This window comes from Calliphora vicina, chromosome 4 (assembly GCF_958450345.1).
Source record: "Calliphora vicina chromosome 4, idCalVici1.1, whole genome shotgun sequence".
In the NCBI taxonomy this organism is placed as follows: Eukaryota; Metazoa; Arthropoda; class Insecta; order Diptera; family Calliphoridae; genus Calliphora; species Calliphora vicina.
In genome coordinates this window covers 82372875-82397715 of record NC_088783.1, presented here as the reverse complement: position 1 = coordinate 82397715, position 24841 = coordinate 82372875, and positions in this window count along the sequence as shown.

Here is a 24841-nt window from a genome sequence, read left to right as displayed (position 1 = left end):
CCCGGGATTTTCGGGATTGGCATCCCTAGTGGGAAACCACAAGTGTGGGTTTTTTGGTACTTTTTCTATATTCTAATGGTACTTTTTTGAATTTTCTATAACTATGGACTTAGGAACGTGAAATTAAGCATATATGGTCATAAGTGAGTGATAATTCTAGGGGGAGACTTTTTGGTACTTTTTCTTTATTCTAATGGTACTTTTTGAATTTTCTATAACTATGGACTTAGAAACATGAAATTAAGCATATATGGTCCTAAGTAAGTGATAATTCTAGGGGGAGACTTTTTGGTACTTTTTCTTTATTCGATTTATGAAATAAAGCTTATATGGAACCGAGTGAGTGGGAAACCACAAGTGTGGGCTTTTTGGTACTTTTTCTATATTCTAATGGTACTTTTTTGAATTTTCTTTAACAATGGACTTAGAGACATGAAATTAAGCATATATGGTCCTAAGTGAGTGAGAATTCTAGGGGGAAACTTTTTGGTACTTTTTGTTTATTCTAATAGTACTTTTTGAATTTTCTATAATATAATGGACCTAGAAATATGAAATTAAGCGTATATGGTCCTAAGTGATTGAAAATTCAAGCGGATACTTCATGGTACTTTTTGTTCATTCTAATGATACTTTTTTTAATTTTCTATAGCAATGGACTTTAAAACATGAAATTGAGCATACATGGTCCTAAGTGAGTTAGAATTCTAGGGGGCGACTTTATGGTACTTTTTCTTTATTCGAATGGTACTTTTTGTAATTTCTTCACCAATGAACCTAGAAACATTAAGGCCCTAATTTTGTAAATCACGTCACCAAAGTGATATTTATGTGCAAAGCACACATTTCAAAAATTTGTTTTTGTTTTATGTACAAATTGTGAACCAAACAAACGCACAAAAATTCAAGCGTTGATTTGCCTTTCATAATTTGAAAATTGTGTACACAAAACAAAAACAAATTTTTAAAATGTGTGAAATGTTGTTTTTGCTTTGCACATAAACAACACTTTGGTGACGTGATTTACAAAATTAGGGCCTAAATAACGGTTATACGGACCCGAGTGGGTGGGCAACTACAAGTGGGTGCTTTTTGGTACTTTTTCTATATTCTAATGGTACTTTTTGAATTTTCTATAATATAATGGACCTAGAAATATGAAATTAAGCGTATATGGTCCTAAGTGATTGAAAATTCAAGCGGATACCTCATGGTACCTTTTGTTTATTCTAATGGTACTTTTTTTAATTTTCTATAGCAATGGACTTAAAAACATGAAATTAAGCATACTCGGTCCTAAGTCAGTTAGAATTCTAGAGATAGACATTTTGGTACTATTTCTTTATTGGAATGGTACTTTTTGTAATTTCTTCACCAATGAACCTAAAGCCATGAAATTAAGCTTATATGAACCCGAGTGAGTGGGAAACCACAAGTGGGGGATTTTTGGTACTTTTTATATATTCTAATGGTACTTTTTTGAATTTTCTATAATAATGGACCTAGAGTTTCTAAAAAATCGAAGAATTTCAAAACCGCGGTTTCGGTTTTAAAAAATTAAAAACCGATCGGTTTCGGTTTTGTGATAATTTATTAAATCTTAAGTATTATAGAAACAAAATTAGTTGATAATATAGGATATGATATACAAATCTAAAATACAAACTTGACGGGTTATGGTTTAGTGAATGCGAATTTAAAAGTGATAATCAATGGTACTATTTCCTTATTGCAATGGTACTTTTTGAATATTTTATAATAATAAACCTAAAAATTTAAAATTAGGAACACATTTTGCATTTTCTATAATAATGGACCCAGAAATATGAAATTAGACATTTTCAATTAGATTCACAAAGTGAGACTTGACTATTTACTATTTCTTTCTTCTAATTGGGGTGGCGAAGCGCACCGGGTCAGCTAGTAAGTAATAAAACTGGCATTATTTCGTAAGTGCTTAATCTGTTATAATATTTAATTATTTTTATATTTTAAAACCCCTTATTAAATAAAATGACAAATTTCATTTGTAATCTTTCCAAGTTCTTAGAATTTTCTTCAAATGTGTAATAAACACGAGGATAAAATGAAAATTGTTGTTATATTATAACATAACATTTGTATGGATCCGACCATACAAGCCACAGTGGGGCAGAACAAAAATTTTTTGGAAAAAAATCTGGCATTTCTAACCGGCTGATCCGATCTGGATAAAATTTGACTCGGGCGTAGCCAAGGAGTATACGAGTTTAAGTTATTAAAATGCTCCAGGGGCAATATTGCAATATTTTTGAAGGCCGGACTTTTAAAGTGGCATATTTTTGAATCTTATTGAGATATTGACTTTGACTTTGGTAAGACTAAAAATGAACTTAATATTTGCAATACTATTAAAATTTTGATACAAATTTTAGTTTAAGAAACTCAATAAATATGTATGTAATATGTAATAAAATGTTTATTTATTAACAAAACTCAATAAAAGTTTTTTTAAAAAGGTTTTTTAAATTTATCAATCCCTAAAAATTGGAGCGAAAACCCCAAAAATTGTATTCTTACAATTTTGGCTGTAGGGTCCACATTTCCTATATGGCTGAGATAATACTTTGGGGATAAATAGGGAACACATCAAGATTACCAAAACTGCTTACGGTTTTCTGATCCCAGCTTTTGGATTTTAGAACATATGGCCCAAAGTTGAAATTTTTATTAAAAAAGGTCAAATTCCGAAAGACGTAAGGTCAACATATTAGAAATGTTTTGATACCAAAATATTCTCCGTAAAGATACCTTACAGCAAAACATAAAATTTTTATATGCTCTTAAAGGAAGTTTGTTTTTAATAAAAAACAAGTAAGAGAGCTATATTCGGCTGTGCCGAATCTTATATACCCTTCACCAAATTATACTTAAAAATATTTTTGTTTAAATATTTTTATTTAAACAAAACCCAAATTTTTTTTAATATTTTAAAATTTTGTTAAAATGTTTTTTTTTCCAAATTGTTTATTAATTTTTTTTAAAAAAAGTTTTTTCAAAATTTTTTTTTTTAAATTTCTTTAATAAATTTTTTTGGAAAAAGAATTTATGACAAAAAAAATTCGGGTTAAAAAATATTTTTTTCCGATTTTGACCCATTGTATGTCCAACTTACTATGGTCTTATATACGTCGTTGCAAATCCAGATATAGGTCAAAAATAGGTCAAAAATCGAGATTGTCCTAGTTTTTTCCTTATATCTCAGCCATTTGTGGATTTTCTAGATTTTAAATTTTCTAGATTTTAAATAGCGACCGAGCCGGAAGAATTTCGGAGATATTGATGTATGAATCGTGTATGTAAGTTATTTAGGGGCTTCGGAAAGTTGATTTAAACACACAGACGAACAGACGGACATGGCTATATCGATTCCGCTATCTATAACGATCCAGAATATATATACTTTATGGGGTCGCAAATGAAAAATGTGGAAATTACAAACGGAATGACAAACTTATATATACCCTTGCCACACCACCTTTTTTTAATCTATTGTATATTATTCGTAATTTAGTTGTCTAACTAACTGAGGTATTGCAAAATTTAAATTTTAAAATGCCTCTAATTCGGAAATTATAAGAGATAAGTAGCACATGCAAGTATGTCTTTTCAAGAACTAGGCGAGCGCTTTCCAAAAATATAAAAAAATGTTTGAAATCGAATGGGAAAGAAAAAAATGCCACTCGCTTAAAAATTTTACATGTCGAGGGTACCCTACTTTTAGCTCCCATAGCGTCAGTCCTGGAGCATTTGTAGGGCCCATTTTAATAACCTAAACTCGAATACTGCAGATGGGATGAGCCGTTTCGAAATACCAGATTTATTTCCAAAAAGTTAATAAAACTAAAAACTTGTTAAAAATTCTGGAAATAATATAAAAAAATACACACAAGTACATTAGAGTTAATTTCAAAAAATGTAAATGGTTAGTGATAGAAATGAAATATTGGCGCCGTTTTGCTAAAAGAAGGACAAAAAAGACCCATGCCTTGAGGATTTAGAGGGTTAACATATTCTACAAAAATATTCTCCGTAAAATTTTACATAACTTTGCTGAACACATTTTATACCTCAAATGTTTCTTATGACGATTAACAATAAGAATGTGCCAGAGTTGAGAAACTTTAACCCCCCTCAAATGAAATTTTTTGGTGTTGTATAGTGTTATTAGTTATGAAATGATTTTATTTAATTATTATAAATAATTTAGTTATAATTAAACAACGAAATAAAGAGTAATTAAGCTAACTAAAACTTGTTAGAATTTTGTGAATTTTTATTATGAGATTTTTAAAATTTATTTAAATTAGTCGTCTTCAGAGTCTGATGAATCACTAGGAAGTATTGGATCCGAAAAAAGTTGCCTAACATCTTTCGATAACGGTTCCACTTTTTTTAGCTTGCAGATGAAGTTCTGGGCAATGTGGATATAACACAGCGTTAAAACAAATATATTAATATTGACATAAAACGCGTTACAAATGTTATATTTTTAATTTTAATAAAGCACTACCATTTTTTTAATTTTTATATAATGTAATTACCAATAACACTTCTTATACACAATCTTAAAAAAATAAGGTACAAATTTAGTACGAGATTTTACATCATCCCAACGATAATAATTTCTTAAAAAAATTATATAAATTCACCTCGCACTTTTTCGCAGCTAAATTTTTTTACCATATGTAGTCTATAATATAGCCTTGATATTTTTCAAAAAGTAAAAAAAAAAATCTGTAAGAATATGGCCATTGGTTATCACAAATAGCGGAAAATATATTTTTATTTTTCTGATTTACCAAGCCTCATATTCCATCTACATAAAAAAAAATTAAAAATACAACTTAAAGAAAACCTTGTACTATCCTGCTTAATAACAACTTTGAAAACAATTCTTCTAAAAAAAATTTCTGAAATTTTTTTTACATTTAAATAGTTGTCAATCCACTGAAGTTATTAATTAATGTTAAATATTTTTAAGTACAGCAACAACTATAGATCGAAACTACACAACAATAAATCAAATATGCGACAGATTTTTTTTATTATTTTGCTCCACTAAATTGTTGATTTCTCCCACAGTGCATTGTAATGATTTAATGCAAACAAAAAATTTATCACATCCCTGCTCTTTCTGGTAGTTTTTAATAAATATTTAAAATATCATTGTTAGCAATTTTTGGAGTTTATTTGAGACGAATAAGACCATCTTATTTTTCTCGGGTTTTAATGAAAAAACTCGCTATTATTTAAATAAGCCCAAAAATAATCAATTGGTTTTAACATAAAAACATTGGAATGTTTTTTTAATATGGTCTGTGTTTGACAGATGGATGCACTAACAGTTAAGAAGAGTTTTATGGTTGAAAAATGATCTTTGATGTTTCTTTTCATAAAATTATTTACTCTGTGTACACGTTTATTAATATAATAACACTGTCGAACAAATTGAGACTTATTGATTGGAACAGAATAGCGACCCTATAATTCTGAAAGGGCATGTTGAGTAGATCATTTTTGTAGAATAAACTTTCAAAAAGACATTTAAAGATTAAAATATTCGACGAACATTTTTGCTGGAAAATTTCAGTGAATGTCACCGAAGATACCAAAGACGTAAATAAAGCTCTTTACTCTTAATTAGCAAAATTACATGCCACCTTGGGTCCCACATTTTTAAAAAAATCACCAAAAATCTATTTAGGATCAGAATGAGCTGATATTTAAAATATAAATAGTTTAGAGAAGATCTACAAAAAACATATATACACATGTAGGCTATCACTTTTAGGTCAAGAGTAATTTAGCTTTGTTTATTTATATTTATTTTGCTCAATCTTTTTTTAGTTTTTTATATATGTATGTCGGCCCTATGGAGGTTAAATTTTTTAAAATATCATCATTATTTGCGACGAAATTTCGCTACCAGTTATCTTGTCCATATAAAAAGTTTCACGCATCCAAAGTTGGAACATGTAAAAATGTCCGTATTTTTTACGTTTTTTCCAAAACACATTTTCCATGGAATATATAAAACAAGTAAGAAAGTATAGTCAGTCAAGCCCGACCATATGATACCCTATTCCAATCAAATTACGGACCAATCGCTATTAAATTAGGAGACATAACTTCAGTATATGTATATAAAACCTAATTGTAGTGAATTTTATTTGAATATTAATTTTTTTAAGAAATGTGTACCCATTAAAATGATTTTTGGAAGTGGGCTTTATATTGGAGCCATGACTAATTGTGGACCGATCGTTATAAAATTTAGTGACATGACTTTTGTATATAAATAAATTATTTGTGTTGAATTTTATTTTAATACCAACATTTTTAAGAGATTTATGCTAGTTAAAGTGATTTTAAGAAGTGGGCCTATATGGCAGCTATGACTAATTGTTGACCGATCATCACATTTGGTGAGCCGAGTTTGGCTTATATAAAAATTATTTCTGCTGAATTTGGTTTGGATATCTATATAACTTGGAGATTTATGAGATCTTAACTATTTTCAGATAGAGCAATCATATTAGAAATAATGGACTGATTCTCACCAACCTAGGCTTCGTACCGCATTTTGTTCAATTATCTTTGAAATTGCGACCTGTAGTTTGATTACAAGGTTTCCATAGATGGACGGACGGACATCGCTTAATCGACTCAGAAAGTGATCCTGAGCAGATTGGTATACCTTAAAGTGGGTATTGGGGCAATATTTTTGCACGTTACAAACATCAGCACTAACCCAATATAAAAACATTAACATTTTTCAAGAGGGCGCAAGGTTTGCGGAGCTCATGATGAATAAATACAAGCATTTTGTAAAACATTTTTCTTTTAAAATTTCAATAATTTATATTTTTGAGTGATTTTCGGAAGTGGACCTTATATGGGGGCTATGACCAATTATGGATCGATCACCATGAAATTAGGTCGTGTGATTTATGTCTATATGAAAGTTTACTATGTTGAATTTTGTGAGTATACCAAAATTTTTAAGCGATTAAGTGATTTTCGGAAGCGGGTCTATATGGGAGCTATGACTAATTATGGACCGATCGTAACAAAATTTGGTGACATGAATTTTGTGTATATAAAACTTATTTGGAGCGAATTTTGTGTAGATACATGTATAAATTAAACATTTATGACCGATAAAGTCCAATTTCGGGAGGACATTTGTATGGGGGCTAGGTGAAATAATGGACCGATTTAAGCCAGTTACAATAGGCTTCGTTCTTAAGCCGAAAAAATTATATGTTCCAAATTTTATAGAAATATCTTCAAAATTGCGACTTGTACTCTGCGCACAAGGTTTACATGTACAGCCAGCCAACCAGCCAGGCAACGGACATCGTTTAATCGACTCAGAAAGTGATTCTAAGTCGATCGGTATACTTTAAGGTGGGTGTTAGACTAATATTTTTGGGCGTTACACACATCTGCACAAACGCTCCCCACTATGGTGGTGTAGGGTATAAAAATTTAATTAATATAACATTTTAACGGTTAAATTTATTAGAACAAAATTTGGAAATGATGTAGATCCAAAGGTAAATAACTCTTGACCTAAAAGTGATAACCTACATATGTATAACGCTTTTTGTAGATATTATTCATGACTATTTATACTTTAAATATCAACTCATTCGGATTGTAAATAGATTTTCTGCGATTTTTTTAAAAAAAATGTGAGACCCAAGGTGGCATATAATTTTGCTAATTAAGCGTAAACAGCTTTATTTACATCTTTGGTATCTTTGGTGACCCCCATTGAAATTTTCCGGGAAAAATGTTGATCGAATATTTTAATACTTAAATGTCCTTTTTGAAAGGACTTTTTTTATTTTCTCGAAAAAAGGGTCAAATTGACCCCTAAGGAGAGGAGCAAGAGGGTTAGGATCTTCCACAAAAGTGATCCCCATAAATTAAGCATTCTTTTAGACATTAACTTACAACATCTTTTTCAGTTAGTATACTGCTCCCTTCGATCAAAAAATTAAAACTTTGACCCACTCTAAAAAAATTCAGACCAGGTGGACTATAAGTTTATTCTACAAAACATGCCCTTTCAGAATTATAGGGTCGCTATTCTGTTCCAAAAATGCTGTTGGACAGTGTAATTAGAATGGAAATTCAAATCCAATTTAATAAAGCATAATTTAGAATTTCCAGCAGAGTTGCGCAAATCTTCTGAGAAATTTTTGTGTTTGTGGATGTCAGAGGTAACTTCGGGTTAAGGAGAAAAATTTATTCCGACTGGAATGCATTATGTATATGTTTCTGAAAGAAAAATGGGTTTTGGTTATGAACAGACCCACCATATTATCCTTTTTGAAAAAAATGTATCCAAGAATTACCTATATTACGAAACAAAACAATTTTTATACCCTACACCACCATAGTGGAGAGGGTATCATGCGTTTGTGCAGATGTTTGTCGCATCCAAAAATATTAGTCTAACACCCACCTTACCATCCGTCTGGCTGGCTGGCTGCCATGTAATTATATTTTATTATAAAATTTGTATACTTTATCCAATTTGTTTATCCTTTTCAAAAAATAAGATTTGTCGAGGTCATCAACGATGATGATTTCAGCGAAATGCTTTATCATACCCAAGTGATCATTCAAAGTTGTAACTACTGAGCCTTGTGCCTGTGTCGATCGGCCAACACCATATCGTGATTTTTTCAATTTGTAATTATCTCCAGAATCCCCCATGGACCCATTCTGATTTAAATACAGACGCTATTTAAATTGGAACTACTTAGTTCCTGGGTTTTTTATAATTAAAAACATCATCTGGAAAATACGCAAATAGTTTTTTTTAAATTTGATTTTTTATATAACGAACACAAAACATAACAATTCATTAAAATTCACTAGATAAATGATTCCCTTTTTTAACTATGTGAAAGCAAATAAATGCTATAAAGACAATTTTTCCATGTTAAAAACTAATAAATTAAAACGATCTGAAAATACGGTTCTAATATACGACGGATTCGAATTTCATATGGTTTTAATTTTTAATTGTGCAGTGGATCATATATAAGTAAAATCTTTTAAAAAAATAGAAGATGTTTCTTGAGATATCCTTTAACTAAGGACGGTTTTTTAAGCTATATCCTATTTTGATGAGAAACTGATTTCTAGAAAAAACTTTAAAATCTGCGATTCATTAGCTTTAATACGATATCAGTAATGAAAAAATCTGACTAAAATTTCTAACGTTATGGGCAGTGTTACTTTTCATATTTTGCATGCATCCATTAAAAAAACCCACTGAAGCGAATTTCGAAATTCTGGAGAACTTTAAATTTTGTTTGGCCATGGAAAACATATAAGTATACATGTTATCAATTTCGTTTCGTCTCTTTATTTGCCTTTGTGTATTTTTGAGATATGAATTTTATATAATTTATTCAAGTTTCAAATACAAATACGATTAGTAACTACAGCAACAAAGAAGTAAATATTTATATGGTTCGCAAAAATCTATTTCGTTTAATTTCCTTTCATTACCACCAAATACGAATATCAAATACAAGTAAAATGATTGTATAAGTAAGAACAGGTACATGTTTATTAGACTGGTACAAATTGCAAACATATCGCAATCAAACGTTGCGATAAAACGAATTATTATCATTATTTTTTTTAGTTTCTTCGGATGTCATTATTAAATAATCAAATAACTAGTAATTTGTAGACATCTAGTTATATTAACAAAAGTTTAAGTCCCAAATTATAGCTCCAAATTAGGTAAAATTGCTTAATTTGTTCTACACACGCTACGTTTGATAAAATAAACATGAGCAGCATAAAAAATGGCATCTGCAAACTTCATATATTGTTGGACCGGTCTAATGTTCACAGATACACATTAATAGGATTTGTAGGTACAATAGTAAACAACCAAAAAAGCAACCTGCAGTACCTACAAAATTTAAATTTTTTAAAAACTCATATACACAGACAAATAAACATATTAAGGTCAACCCAAAAAACTGAATTGAACTCCGAATAAAGTTTTATTTCATTAGTTAATATTTACTAATGATGTGCATCCGATTTTTTAGTTAATAATATTAAAAATACGGAAAAATTCGTAATATCGAGATAATAATTTCTAAACGCCGTAACATTAGAGGGCTGACTATTGTCCAAATTTGTCAATATTTTGTAGTTTATACTAATTGTTCTTCTGGAAGGTGACTTGGGGCTAAAAATTCGAAAGAATTAATTCATAAGTCCATTTTCGATATCAAAATAAATTTTATCTCTAAACCATTCCGTTAATGAATTAATTATGAGTTAAATCATAAGCTTAATTCCCTTGTACATCAAATCTATTGAATTCATTCCTTTGAGAATTCATTCTTTATAAAATTAAATCCTAATTGAATCATTAAAATTTTCTTGAATTCAAATCCATTACAAAATAGATTTAAAATGTATTGTATGATTAAATTGTTCTTAAATTCAAATCTATTACAAAAAGGTTTATGTCAATTATTTCAACTTATTTTGTAAAAGATTAAAAGCAAAACAAAAACAAGTAAATGAAAAACAGATTATTTTAATTCAATTTATATTAGATTCGAATTAACAAAACCTAAATCATTCAAAGGTTGAATGAATTCTGTTATGAACTAGTTCAAGGATGAGCTAAAAGATTAGATATTGGGAATAAGATTTATAGAATAAATGGTTGAGATTTTTAAATTCAAAATCATGATTTTAGTGAACTAAGCTCAAATCCAACTAAACTCAATCGAAACTCTATCCAGCATTAATTAAACCTTCATTGGCATTAATTACGGTTCTAAAAATGGTTCTACCATTAAAAAAAATATCCATGCTTTATTTGAATGATGGTAAAGTGGAGTTTCCTTTAAAAAAAAGAGGTTTAATATTTTATGTTCATTCGATAACTTTCTTCCTGGAGCACTAGTTTCTCTGATTCTTTAAAGAGTGTCTGTTTTTAAGCACAATTGCTTTGTACAGCACATCATTATAAAGGAGTTGAGAATATCAACCACTTCTTTTTGGGTCCATTTACTCGGGGCCATCCTAATACTTCAACATATGTACATTCACAACAATAAAAACATTTTTTTTTGATTTGGGTATTCCTTGGCTTCGTAGATCTTTCTTTTACTAACCGAAAGTTTATGTTATTGAAAATAACGTGACCAAAGTTCATATCAAAAACAATTTTGATATTTCTAATATTCTCGTATGCCAAATAATACGCATTTTACTAAATATGAATATAATATTATCATATTTAGTTTCATCTGGAAAATGTAAGGGTAGAAGGGGGGGCACATAGGGGCAGTCTTTGCTTACGCCCTGAGTCTCTGTGATGCAAAAGATATTTATATCAAATTTCATGAAGAATGAATAATATTTAGAGGTTGCACACTTTGGTCATTTTTGTGAAAGTAGACAAAATACGATTTTTCAATGTTAATTATTTTTATTAGAAAACTAAAAATAACAAACTTAAAACATTATTAAAAGTAGACACTCAGATTAATAAGTAGTAATTATAAGCATTATATGTAACATGTGTTTTATTAATCAACTTTGAACGATGCAATGCCTTCTTTTGTTCGCTTGGTAACGACCTTTCTGTGATGCTCGACTACCCTCAACAAGTATTGTTTCTGTTGTTCGTCTCTGACTGATTAGTTAAACACTTTTTATTAGAGCAACTCCTCTTTCTGCGTTTACATACTCTCTCAGAGAATCACTGCAGTATTCTGTTGTATCATGGATCCCAAACAATTCAAATAACTTCTTTGTCTTGTTAGTGACATAATGGCTTAAATCGTTTCCTTCAAAAACTAAGTTTTTACCATCTAATCTTTTTATTTTCTTTTTCTTTGCAGGTTTGGTTTAAATTTTTAATCATATTTTCCTTATCAGCCTCAGTAATGCGTTCGTCTAAAAAAGCCAATCCAACATTTATTTCTGACAGATATGTGTCTCTTAGCAACTGTGAGAGCACTTTTCTTGGCGCATTCATCTGTGTAAGTTCTCAGAAGCTGTAGCATATCAAAATCATTCTTTGGAGCCCATCGACTTACAATTGCCTTGTGCCAAAATCGAACATATATGAGGCAGACAAAATGTGCTACCCGTTTCATTCCTTTTATCTCTCGTTGAGAAATATTTAATTGTTTGGTGAAGAGGGAAATTTTAAGTACATATATTGCTTTTGCCATCCACCTTGTCTGATGTAGGGCTCCTGGAATCTTGAAACTGAAGTCATTTTTAGACCACCCACCTAGGTACAGTAGTGAAGGTTGTAATAACTCTTTATAGTCTTCTCTTGGATGACTTCCGTTTTTTAAGACATTTTGAATGTAGGTAACCATTTTCACTCGTTGTTCTTCTAGAAAGCCTTGAATGGACTTTCTTCATCTAGCATTGTCGTATATGATTTCTTATCAAGTGAAGCCCACAGACTTTGGAATATATCCCTTTCAATTCTGGTACAAGCACCTTGGATCGGTCCTGTATTAGATGCTGTAGTATCAAAAGATATACCAATGATTTTGTCATGTGGCTCAAATCGGTCCACTTCACGAATAATTACTTCGGCCATCTGCTCACCAGTGCCATTTAAAGCAACAGGTACGCCAAGCAAATGTTCAAAATCTTTACCACTAACTACGACTGCAACCCTATCGTCCAAAGTTTTGACATTCCAATGGGCAACTAAGGGCAACAGTTAACTATCCCAATGCAAGACCAAATGAGGAGGATTTTCAAAGAGTGATACTTCGATTTGCCATTTTACTTCTATTGATCGACCTAGCTCGGTGAACGGTAGCTGAAGATACAGAAATACAGAAACAGTTTTTACCATATATACATAATATGAGACTTATTTCCGTATATATGATTATAATGTTAAAAACTGTTCTAAACACACTTTAAGTATGCTGGCGTTTTCAGATAAAAGTGTTAAATGTGTGCAACCCCTAAATATAACCCAATCTTCTTGAAATTTGGTATGTATATCTTTTACATCACAGAGACTCGGGGCGTAAGCAAAGTCATATGAAAATCACATCTTTGGAAAAATGAAACACCCTAGCATTAACTTGAAAACAGAGTAACTGATTTTGTTACATTATCGACTTTTGTTTACATTTGTCCTTCAAAATTAGACAGTTTCATTTTACATATGATCGGAAACAGACATGATTAAATGTTTTCCTAAAATTCACGAAAATATTTTGGTCTAAGTACTAACTTTTTTAAATAAATTTTTTATTAACCCATTAAAAACCAAGACCATTTAAAATGAAAAATTTTTAAATTCATTTATTTATTTAAACTAAAATACGGTCAAAGAACATAGAAAATTAAAAAAAAATTAAAAAAAATTTTAGGATACGTGTTTTTGGGGCTGTACCTGAATGGGTACAATAGCGTAAAGTGTATGCTATTTTTATAATGTGTGAACATTTTTAAAACATTACTTTTTCAACACAACGCAATATCGCATTGTTAAGACAACCATCTTATTCTGTTATGACATTCACCCCATCGTAGGGGATTTTTTATCCTTTAAGGAAATTGGTTTCCAGGAGTAGTTGCGACACCAGTGTAGTTGCGAAGCCAGTGTAATTTGTATATGGGTCTCACCTTGTAAGTCGCATCCAAATTAACAAAACGTTTTATTTCATTGAATCTGCTCCGTGATATAATTTCGGAAATTTGGAGTGCGAGTATCCTCGCAGAGCACCCAATACGTATCTTCTTTTGGCATATAGGGAAATCCACTGTAAAGCAAAATACTCAAGAATATATTCAAATCTTCTGTGTTAAAGGATAAATTGTGTTTATTAGCTTGCGATGCATAAATGCAAGTCTGCTAAATGGTTAAACTAATAACATTTTCCCATTCAAGTATGAAATAATATTGAACTCATTGTCCAAAAAAATTGTTTGAGACATTTGAACATCGCATGGTCTTATTATTCAAATATAATTTGTTTTGCTTGATCTTGAGGGCATTATTTTCTGTCAGAACATCTCAAGTGGAACATCATCGTCGTTATCACTGTCACAAAATACTTATATTTCACTTGGTACATGCGATCTCTAACAAAGTCGTCAGCAACACCTTCATATTCATCCATATTACAATCCGGATCTGATAAAATAATAGCTATCAAAATTGTGGTGCTCATATTTTTCCAAAAAATCTAGTTTTTAAAACATTTGCATTAAAAACTTCACGTTTTGATGGTCTGAAATTCTATTTTAGCGTAAGAAAAATCTTAAAAAAAAATAATACATATCAAGCCACTGTACCCAATTGGGTACACCGATTTTCCTAATCTCACAACTTTGCCCCAAAAAATTATTTTTCTTATACATTTTTATAAAATGTACACATAATCACTCTACTTCACAAAATTATAAAAAACTCTTCCTTTCGTAAAACTGTGTTTGCTCTCCGCAGCTCAATTGCTACTAACCTCGGTAATATTCCAAAAAATGATATAGCGTTATAAAAACAGGACAAAATATACCTTAAGGGTATAATTTTTTTAAAATTTTTATGTGTGATGTTTAAAAGCACAGTGTGTTGAATGCAAAATCACAAAAAAAGTTATCAAATTTATCTTGTTAAAAAATTTATGAATATTTGAATATTACCTTTTTTTCTGTACTCAAGCAGGTACAATGGCTGGGAATGGGTTAATCAATAATAGTTAGTGAACAATAATAATAAACCTTCACCAAATTATACATTAAAATAAAAATTTTAAGTACATAAAAAATTGTTTGCCAAAATTTTATTGGTGATAAAAAATTCGGGGTAAGAAATATTTTTCCCGATTTTTACCAATTGTTGGTACGACTTAATTGGCCTTATTTACGCCGTTGCAAAACTCTTTGAAATATTTATTATTGGATATCCATATTGCCTATATATAGTAAGTCAGATATACAGTCAGAGACTAAAGTATAAATACACCTCAAATATTGATTGTTTAAAGAAAAGTAAACGTTTAAGGAAAACTTAAAGTATACAGTTTTATTTAGTTTCATAAATAACAAAATACAATAACAAAAAATAGACTTCATTACAAACATAATGATAATTCTTAAAAATACGATAAAATTCACTCGACAAAAGTTTAAATATATTTGAGGTGTATTTAAACTTTAGTCTCTGACTGTAGATTTAAAATTGGTAAAAAAAACGAGGTTGTTAAAAAATCTCAGCCATTTATGAGCCAATTGTCTCGATTTTAAATATCACACGAGCCGGGATAATTCCCGATATATTGATGTATGAATCATGAATGTAAGTTATATGGGGGCTACAGAGAGTTGGTTTCAACATACAGACGGACTGCTTATATCTACAACGTTCCAGAATATATTTGTGGGGTCGCAACGTGGAAATTACATAATGAAAAACAAACTTATATATACTAGGGTATTCAATTAATCGGGTTTCTAGTTTAATCGGTTAATCGAGCAAATAATTAATCGAGGTTTAGATTTAATCGGTTAATAATCGGTGAATTTAAAATTATTCCATTAACCGAATAATTTATATTTTAATTTCAAATTGAAAATACAACAACGAATTTTGTATACAAAAACATAAAAAATGGCAAATAAGGTATCTGAAATCATTTTTGTAAACATATCGCCTATTTGCTGCAACAACATCATTACTCAAAATCCGTGCTTATTGAACTGAGTAATACAAAATATGCGCTGTTCTATAATCTTTCATATAGTTTTATCAGTTTTTAAAAAAATAAATTATTTTTTGTGTGAGGGTGTTTTGTTGTTGTAAACATTGTAAAAATTCATGTTTTCTCGTATATTTGATAAGTAAAAATTTGGGTTAAATACAGGTTAGAAAGATATTAAAATCTCCTATTTAAATTTCTGAAATCGCATGACTTGTTGAACATTTATTTAAGAAATAGTAAAATGTCATAAAATATTCAAAGATGTTTTTCTCGAAACGACTTTTTTTAATTATGACGTTGTTGCAGCAAAGGAGCGATGTGTGAGTTTTTTATAGTTTTAGTGAGATATTCTGAAATAATCTTTTATAAAAAGAATATAATTTAAACGATTTTTTTCATTAGATTTAATAAAACTTTTCTTGGAAAAAACTCTCTCGCTGATTGTATATTTTGGAGAAATCAAGAATATTCCTTTTTGGATTGTTTTAGATATTGATTAATTTAATAGTTTCGTTCAGTTATGATAAAAGACTCATTTCAAAAAAAAGTTTCGTCTATACATGTAAATACAAACAAAGTTTCAAATACATGTAAATTAAATATGTCAGTTGTTATACATACTCACTAAACATGTTTATTGGATGTTCAAAAAATATCTAATTTTAATTTGAAATTTGTATTTGAATTGATATGGAAAATTAAATACAAAAAAAAATTAAAGTGCAAAAAAAAGGAATTTCGGTTAATCGGTTAATCGACACAAATTAATCGGTTTATTTGTTATTTGAAAATCGGCAATTTCAAATTATTCGAACAGTTAACCGTTCAAAATTAATATCAGACCGATGACTGTAACTTATAGACTACTATTTTATAGCTAAATTGTGTTCAGCGATGTTGCTGATAAGCCAAAAGGCTTAACGCATTTGCTTATAAACAAAGTTGACGTATATGGAGTGAGAAAAATCTACAACATATCCTGCAATATCCATTACATTTTTTTTAAAAACAAATGAAGAAAAAATATAATTTTTCAGGAATTACAAGTATTATTCCCATTTAAGTACTGGTTGTGTTAGAAACTTGTTTTTAATAGTTTTCTCTTTTGTGTAATATTATATCAAAAAAAAAGTAATTCTATGTTTACTCTTGATTTTGAGATCGAATCTATATAGCGTTTCGCAAAATTTAAAGATTTAGTAGATTTTGGTAGACACACTAGTATACATATAGGTGTTTTACTTCCTTTACTTGTCCATCAAGTTATTTTAAATTTTAGAAATTCGCATAGCATCAACAAATTCTACTAAAATTACTTTAATATTCACTAGAGTTTCAAACGTATGTATAGTAAACTAATTGGTCCCATTAAATACTAAAATTTTACTAAACAAAAAAACATTAATAAATTTTCCGAAAAAAGAGAAATACATTTGGTCTATACACATTTCCTCAAATATAGTAGAACCGAGTTTATATCGCATGTGTGTCTATTTGGTTGGTTTCTAGTGCTGATGTTGCATAAATTTATTTACATATGTATATGAATGTATCGTACTGTAACAGTTTAGGAATGTGTCAGGACTATAAAATAATTAATTATCAAAATGTCGAATCCAAATTGTATAGAATTTATGTGTACAATAAAAAAAATCCTGAAGCGTAACTATCTATATTACATGAATGGCTTATTTTTTCTAGGAAGAAAAGCCCATAGACCAAAAGACCATATAATACCCTACACTAAGTAAAAGAGCAAAACCATTTTTATTTTAAAATTTCAATAATTTATATTTTTGAGTGATTTTCGGAAGTGGACCTTATATGGGAGCTATGACTAATTATCGTAACAAAATTAGGTGACATGAATTTTGTATATATAAAACTTATTTGGAGCGAAATTTGTGGAGATACATATATAAATTAAACAGTTATGACCGATAAAGTCCAATTTCGAAAGGACATTTGTATGGGGGCTAGGTGAAATAATGGACCGATTTCAGGCAGTTTCAACAGGCTTCGTCCTTGGTCCAAAAAAATAATATGTACCAAATTTGATCGAAATTGCGACCTGTACTCTGCGCACAAGGTTTACATGGACAGCCAGCCGACCAGCCAGCCAGACTGACGGACGGACGGACGGACATCGTTTAATCAACTCAGAAAGTGATTCTAAGTCGATCGGTATACTCTAAGGACGGTGTTAGACTAATATTTTTGGGCGTTACAAACATCTGCATAAACGCATTATACCCTCCCCACTATGGTGGTATAGGGTATAATTATTCAAGATTATTAAAATTAGATTTTAAATTTTATTAGTGGACCACTTGACTTCGGTCGGTCCCCCAAAGTGCTTTGTTCAATGGCACTTTGTCACCGATCTTATTGAAATTAGTATTTTATAATAGACAACAAAATACGATTATTTTTAAAAGTAAATTTATTTTAAAAATTTTCGTTAAATTTTTTTTCTTGTTTCATGAGGGATAGACAATTTTGTAAAAATACAAGTTGTATTTCTAATGAAATTCTAAATAAAATAGAGAAAAGTTTCATGTAGTTATGTAGTTCGTGTAAGAAGTTATACGCAAAAAAATTAAGTATATTTTTTCTCAGAAAGTTGTTTTAAAAAATATTCAAATCCAGGCAAATTTTAATGAACAGTTTAAGATTTATTTAAAAATTTCTAAAGAAAAAATTTAATTTTTGGATGGCAATAAATAAAGCACTGTTCACATAAAATCCGATCGCACTTTAGAAGCTTTTTACAAAAAAACTAGCTGGTTTGACATTCTAAACAAACCAACCATTATTCAGTCAAGATTTCAAATTAGTATATTAATTTTTGTACACGTGGCCAGCAATAGAAAATCAAAATAGAAAAAAAATTGTGCAAAATTTTCTAAAAAAAAAATCCAACCAGTCCTAGTTCAGCATGAAAAATACGCATGGATGCTGGCTTACGGTCATATCGTAGCATTAAATATCCAAATCGTACTGAAAAGCAAAATATTACTGCTGTAAAACGGTCTGTTTACTTTACGAACAAGTTTAGACAAAATTTAATAACTGCCTTATCATGGATGATGAAACGAATGTGAAAATGGACCTTCAACAGCTACCAGGACATAAGTTTCATATTGCAGAGAGCAGAGGGAATGTCAATCAAAAATATAAATATACAAAAATGGATAAATTTGGAAAGAAGGTAATGGTGTGGCAAGCTATTTGCATTTACTGTCTTAAGAGTACTTCGTTTGTAACCTCTACAACTATGACTTCGGATATTTACATCAAAGAATGTCTTCAAAAGCGTTTGCTACCCTTTATTAGACAACACTATTCTTCAGTAAAGTTTTGGCCTCCTGCCTCTATTCCAAAGCTGCCATGGATTGGTATCGAAGCAACAAAGTCGATGTAATACCAGAACATATGAACCTACCCAATTGTACCCAGTTTCGGCCAATTGAAAAATATTAAGCTATTTTCAAAGCTAAATTAAAGAAAAATGGAAGTGCTATTATCGACAATAAAAAAATGTATCTGCTTGGAATAAATATGCAGCACAGGTGAACCGACAAGCTGTGCAAAAGTTAATGGGTACCATAAAGTCAAAAACTAGAATTTTTATTAGAAATAAAGATATTTAACTAGTTTGTTTGCATATTCATAATTGCTAATAAATAAGAATGAATTTATGGTTGAGCATTATTAAATCGCATTTTCTTTATGTAGATATTAAAGCTTAAGTGCGACCGGATTTTAAGTGAACAATGCTTTATATATAGTTTAACCCAAGCTCTGGCACCATTCACATATGTAAATATCTGAATTTTAAAATAGCTATAATTTACATATTTGAAGCCTGGTCATACTGGCTACACCAGTATCCCTAATGCTTCATAGAATATTCCTAACAATATGATTATATAAGAAATCACACATGTATATAACACGTAAGAAAGCATGTCGGTCAAACCCGACCATATAATACCAGACACTAATCATTTTGCTTTTAAAATTTCATTAATTTTTTTTCTGAATGATTTTCGGAAGAGGACCATATATGGGAGCTATGGCGAATTATGTACCGATCGCCAGAAAATTAGGTCATGTGATTTATGACTATATGAATGTTATTTCTGTTGAATTTTATGTGTATGCCAACATTTTTAAAAGATTTATGCTCGTTAAAGTGATTTTCGGAAGAGGACCTTATATGGGAGCTATGACTAATTATGTAGCGATAATCACACATTTACGTGATATGATTTCCATATATATAAAACTTATTTGTAGCGAAATTTTTGTAGTACCTATCTCCGTTTATTTATTTGTTTATCTGTGACTTGGGTTCCAGTGGTTTGGGAATTGCAAAAATGGGCGTGTCACTACCCATACCAAGTAAATGGTAATTATCGAATATCTGCAGCACTATAATTGTGACAAAATTTGCACGAACAAATTTCTTATCAGTGCATTAAGTTTAACCCTACCAAACAAAGTTATTTTAGAAAATGAATTGGAAAAATTTTTCTTTAAATTATTACACCTCAAGTTTTAATGTTTTCAATAATATCAAATACTTGTACATAATGCTTATCTCTACCCATCAGGAGACTCACAATTCTTGCATTCTCTTGAAATTCGTTACGCTAAGCCTGAAATTTGAGATTCATATGATTCATAAATCTATTTTTACAATAAATAAATATTTTAGAAATGTATAAATTCCTTTAACACCCTGGAAGCCTACCGTACATGTCAGTTTAAATAAAAATTCCAACAAATATAAAACAGCAACAAAAAAGGAGTAAAAGCAACAACATCTAACTAAGGTATCATTCCGGTGTGCTTTTTATTTACACCTGAAGAGTTTTATCTCCTCTTGCACAATGGTTTCAATATGTTTCCATAATACGTTTTTATATGTATGATTTATGTTCGTTTTTATTTTTGATGATGTAAACAGGCATCCAAAGTTACAATACATTCTCCTCTCATACATGCACTCACCGACAGCCAGCCAGACAGACAGTCAGACGCACACTCATTTGTACATTGAAATTGGCACTGGCAATACAGGAGTTTTGTGGAAAATTCATTCATCCATACACACAAACAAACATATTTAGACTTAATATTTTCTAAAATATAAGTATGAGATGAAATTATGGCTGTAATACATACAACGTGTTAACTTTTATGGAGAAATTTATATAAATATGATTTTTTTTATTTGGAATATGGCAGATTCCTATAGAAAAACAAACTATCTTAGAAATCCTGGTTAACGTTTTGGAAAACCGGAATTTTATTATGAATTAATCAGTTCTGTCACAGAAATTTGTACGAAAATGAAAATATTCGTAGCATTTTGGTTTTGCCTTCAGCTTTCGTAAAAACGCTCTGCTTCAAAAACTTCACATACCTTAAGGCTCAACTTTTTAATTCAATTTCATTACATTTGAATGGAATACACCATATAACAAGCTCATGGTTTTATCTCTGTTAGATAAATACCAGATTCAAGTAAATCTATTTATTTACACCCTCCCACATTTTCGTTGGTTGTATTGTAAAAATGAATTGCAAACATTTACAAACAAAAATCTCTTCTTTTCCGTATTCTGTTGTATTTTTTTCATATTTGATTGGATTTTATTTAACTAATACAAATTTATGACAGAATGCCGTGCTCATATATTTCTTTTTTTTTTTTTGCTTAAAAATTGCACAAATATTTTACGTACAAACCAATAAAATAAATGGGAAAACAGATTTGATTTTTCCACAAAAAAGCACAAATACAAACAGAGATAAACACGCACAGATCTACACAGACTCATGTGTATTATATTTTTAATATTATAATGTATTTAGGTATTTTTGTTAGAAACTGTTCTGGAGGATTACGACTAAAAATATTTTTATGTTTTTTTTTATATATTTGAGAGTCAGTTATTTACTACTTTCGATAAAGTTATATTTAGTGAATTTAATAAGTTTTCCAGTTTAAGACTCCGGATTTGTTGTTGCTCTTTCAAGACTAAATAAAATAATTCCATTAAAGTGACCCAATACAGTATACGATGACTTCATTTAAATTTACTTTTAAGATACTTTATATTGATCCATAGTAAATGATTCACCTGTACTAGTTAAAACAAGAGTTTGTGTAAATAGTGAAGACATAAAATGGTTTTAAGTTTCCACTAGAATAATTTCATCGATATTTTTAAAATTTCTTTATTTTTGAATCCAAAACTTCAATGGTCTTTGAGCCCTTAATATTTATACCACCCATAAATGAAGATTAACAAGGCTCATAATACTTTCTGTACTTGAATGCGCCATCGACTCTATTCGAAATACCTATTTCAAATATTATTACAGGATTCCATTTAAGCATATCATTTATGGTATGCATAATTACCACAGAACTGAAACTGAATATCTAAGTCAAGCCCCATCTCCTAGAAGAATGTGCTACTAGAAAGTCCGGCCGTGCTCAGGGATAATGGGGGAATCTTTTATCTTCTTAGAGACAAGAAAGTTCATTACTTCAAAAATAAAAAATATATACTAGCAACAACCCCTAGAATCGACTACAAAAATATAAAGTATAGAGACAGGAACAAAAATCTAAGATAGTAGGGAATGTAAGTAAGTCTTATTTGGAATCGTGTTTGTCCTATTCCTGTCTGAACTCTCCCATGACCTTAACTATTCAGTGTACATTTCTCGAATAGCCCAATATGCTTTAATAAACACAATTGTCTACATGTTTCAAAAAATAATTAAAAATAAAAATTGAATTTAGAATAGAATAGTATATTGAAGAACAATTTTCGAAAGGTAAAAATTAATTTTTTTGATTTTTTTAAAATAAAATATAAAATACGCGAAAATTGTGAAACCTACAGTAAATAAAATCTTTGAACATGGATCTTCAATGTAAATATATTTTTTTGAACGAGTGAATTATTACTAAAACCCGAATTCTAACTGCAAAACCTAAGTCTAAGGACTATTTTTGATCCAGCATCCCAACACTCCAACAAATTTTCCAGTCCCAATAAGTTCATGGGCTATCGTGGATGTGTTATAAAAATTCTGTTGCAGTATATAAACTTTGTGGGGCAGAATAAGGAAAGAAGGTTTCCTATAACCAGCATATCTAAGATCTCTCAGCATAATTAAGATAAATCAGTTCGCTAAACAAAGATTTAAGTATTGAAGAATCCCTGAGGTCCTCAAATGCACTTATTCGAAATGAAATAAGTTTCAAAAACCAGAAATTACGGGTGCAGTGAAATAAGGCCATAGGCAATAAGGTTATATGGCTCAATTGCTCAACTAGTTGGGAAATAAGACCATATGACCTTATTTCCCATAGCAGAAGTGAAATAAAGCCATTATGGCATTATTGCATCTTAGAAAATGTTTTGTTTGCTTAAATGATTTATTTAATTTGAAAAAAAAGAAAGTTCAATCAAAAATTAAAGAACATTCACTCCAAAAAAATATATTTTTTAATCATTTATTTACAAAAAAGTCTTTATTTAGCGTAGCCGCCTGCCGCGTTCCATGGAGGTGAAAGTCCCTAAGAGTGGCCGCAGTCCGCCACCCAGAAAAACTTTATTTGCGAAGACAAGTTTTTTTTGCATTCAGTAGTATGGCGAGCAACTATTAGGTTTCGCAGGCTTCGGTTTTTTTAATGGCGGCCTGTGGCCGCTCTTTGGGTCTTTCTATTCCACGTAACGCGGCAGGGGGCTTAGCTAAATGAAGCCTTTCCTTCAAATGATTATAAATTATTTTTTTTGTCGCATGTCACGAGAAAATAACTATACATACATATTAGGGTATTCAATTAATCGGGTTTCTGGTTTAATCGGTTAATCGAGCAAATAATTAATCGAGGTTTAGATTTATTCGGTTAATAATCGGTTAAAATTAAATTATTCGATTAACCGAATAATTTCTATTTTCATTTTAAATTGAAAATACAACAACGAATTTTGTGCACAAAAACATGGGATCATTTTTGTAAACATATCGCCTATTTGCTGCAACAATGTTATAACTCAAAATCCGTGTTTTATACTATAATCTTTCATATACTTTCATCAGTTTTCAAAAAAGTCAATTATTTTTTGAGTGAGAGTGTTTGTTTGTTGTAAACATCAAAATTAAAATTCATATTTTCTCGTATATAAGTAAAAATTTGGTTTAAATACAGATTAGAAAGATATTAACATCTACTATTTATATTTCTAAAATCGCATGATTTGTTGAAAATTTATTTAAGAAATAATAAAATATCATAAAATATTCAAAGACGTTTTTCTCGAAACGACTTTTTTGAATTATGACATTGTTGCAGCAAATGAGCGATGTGTAAGTTTTTTTAGGGTTTTAGTGAGATCTTCTGAAATAATCTTTTATAAAAAGAATATAATTTAAACGATTTGTTTCTTTAGATTTAATAAAACTTTTCTTGGAAAAAAACTCTCTCGCTGATTGTATATGTTGGAGAAATCAAAAGCATGTAAAGAATATTTCTTTTTGGATTGTTTTAGATTTTGATTAATTTAATAGTCTCATTTACTTATGATAAAAGACTCATTTAAAAAAAAAAAGTTTCGTCTATGCATGTTGTTTACGCCAAAAACAACACTTAGCGATTTTCCCCACTTCCCTGCAATTCCTATTTTCCCACAATATATATAAATGCAGAATGTTATATGTTGCAGTATACTTCCACTTGTCATTAAGTACTAAATTAATCGTAGAGTCGTAAATACTTCTTTTTGTGAGAGATACAAATCAAACTTTAACCTGTTCACATTGCTATCCTAATCCTATTGTTCCTTATGGTAAGAATCCACCTTCCAAATAATTTAATAAATAATTAGAAAATTCCTAAATCATTTGTTTTATTCTTCCTTTTCGTTTCATATTGTTTTTTAAATTATTCTGAGTACAAAATCTAAACGATTTTGTTTCGGCTCAGAGAGTTTGAACATCTTTTCCAATTA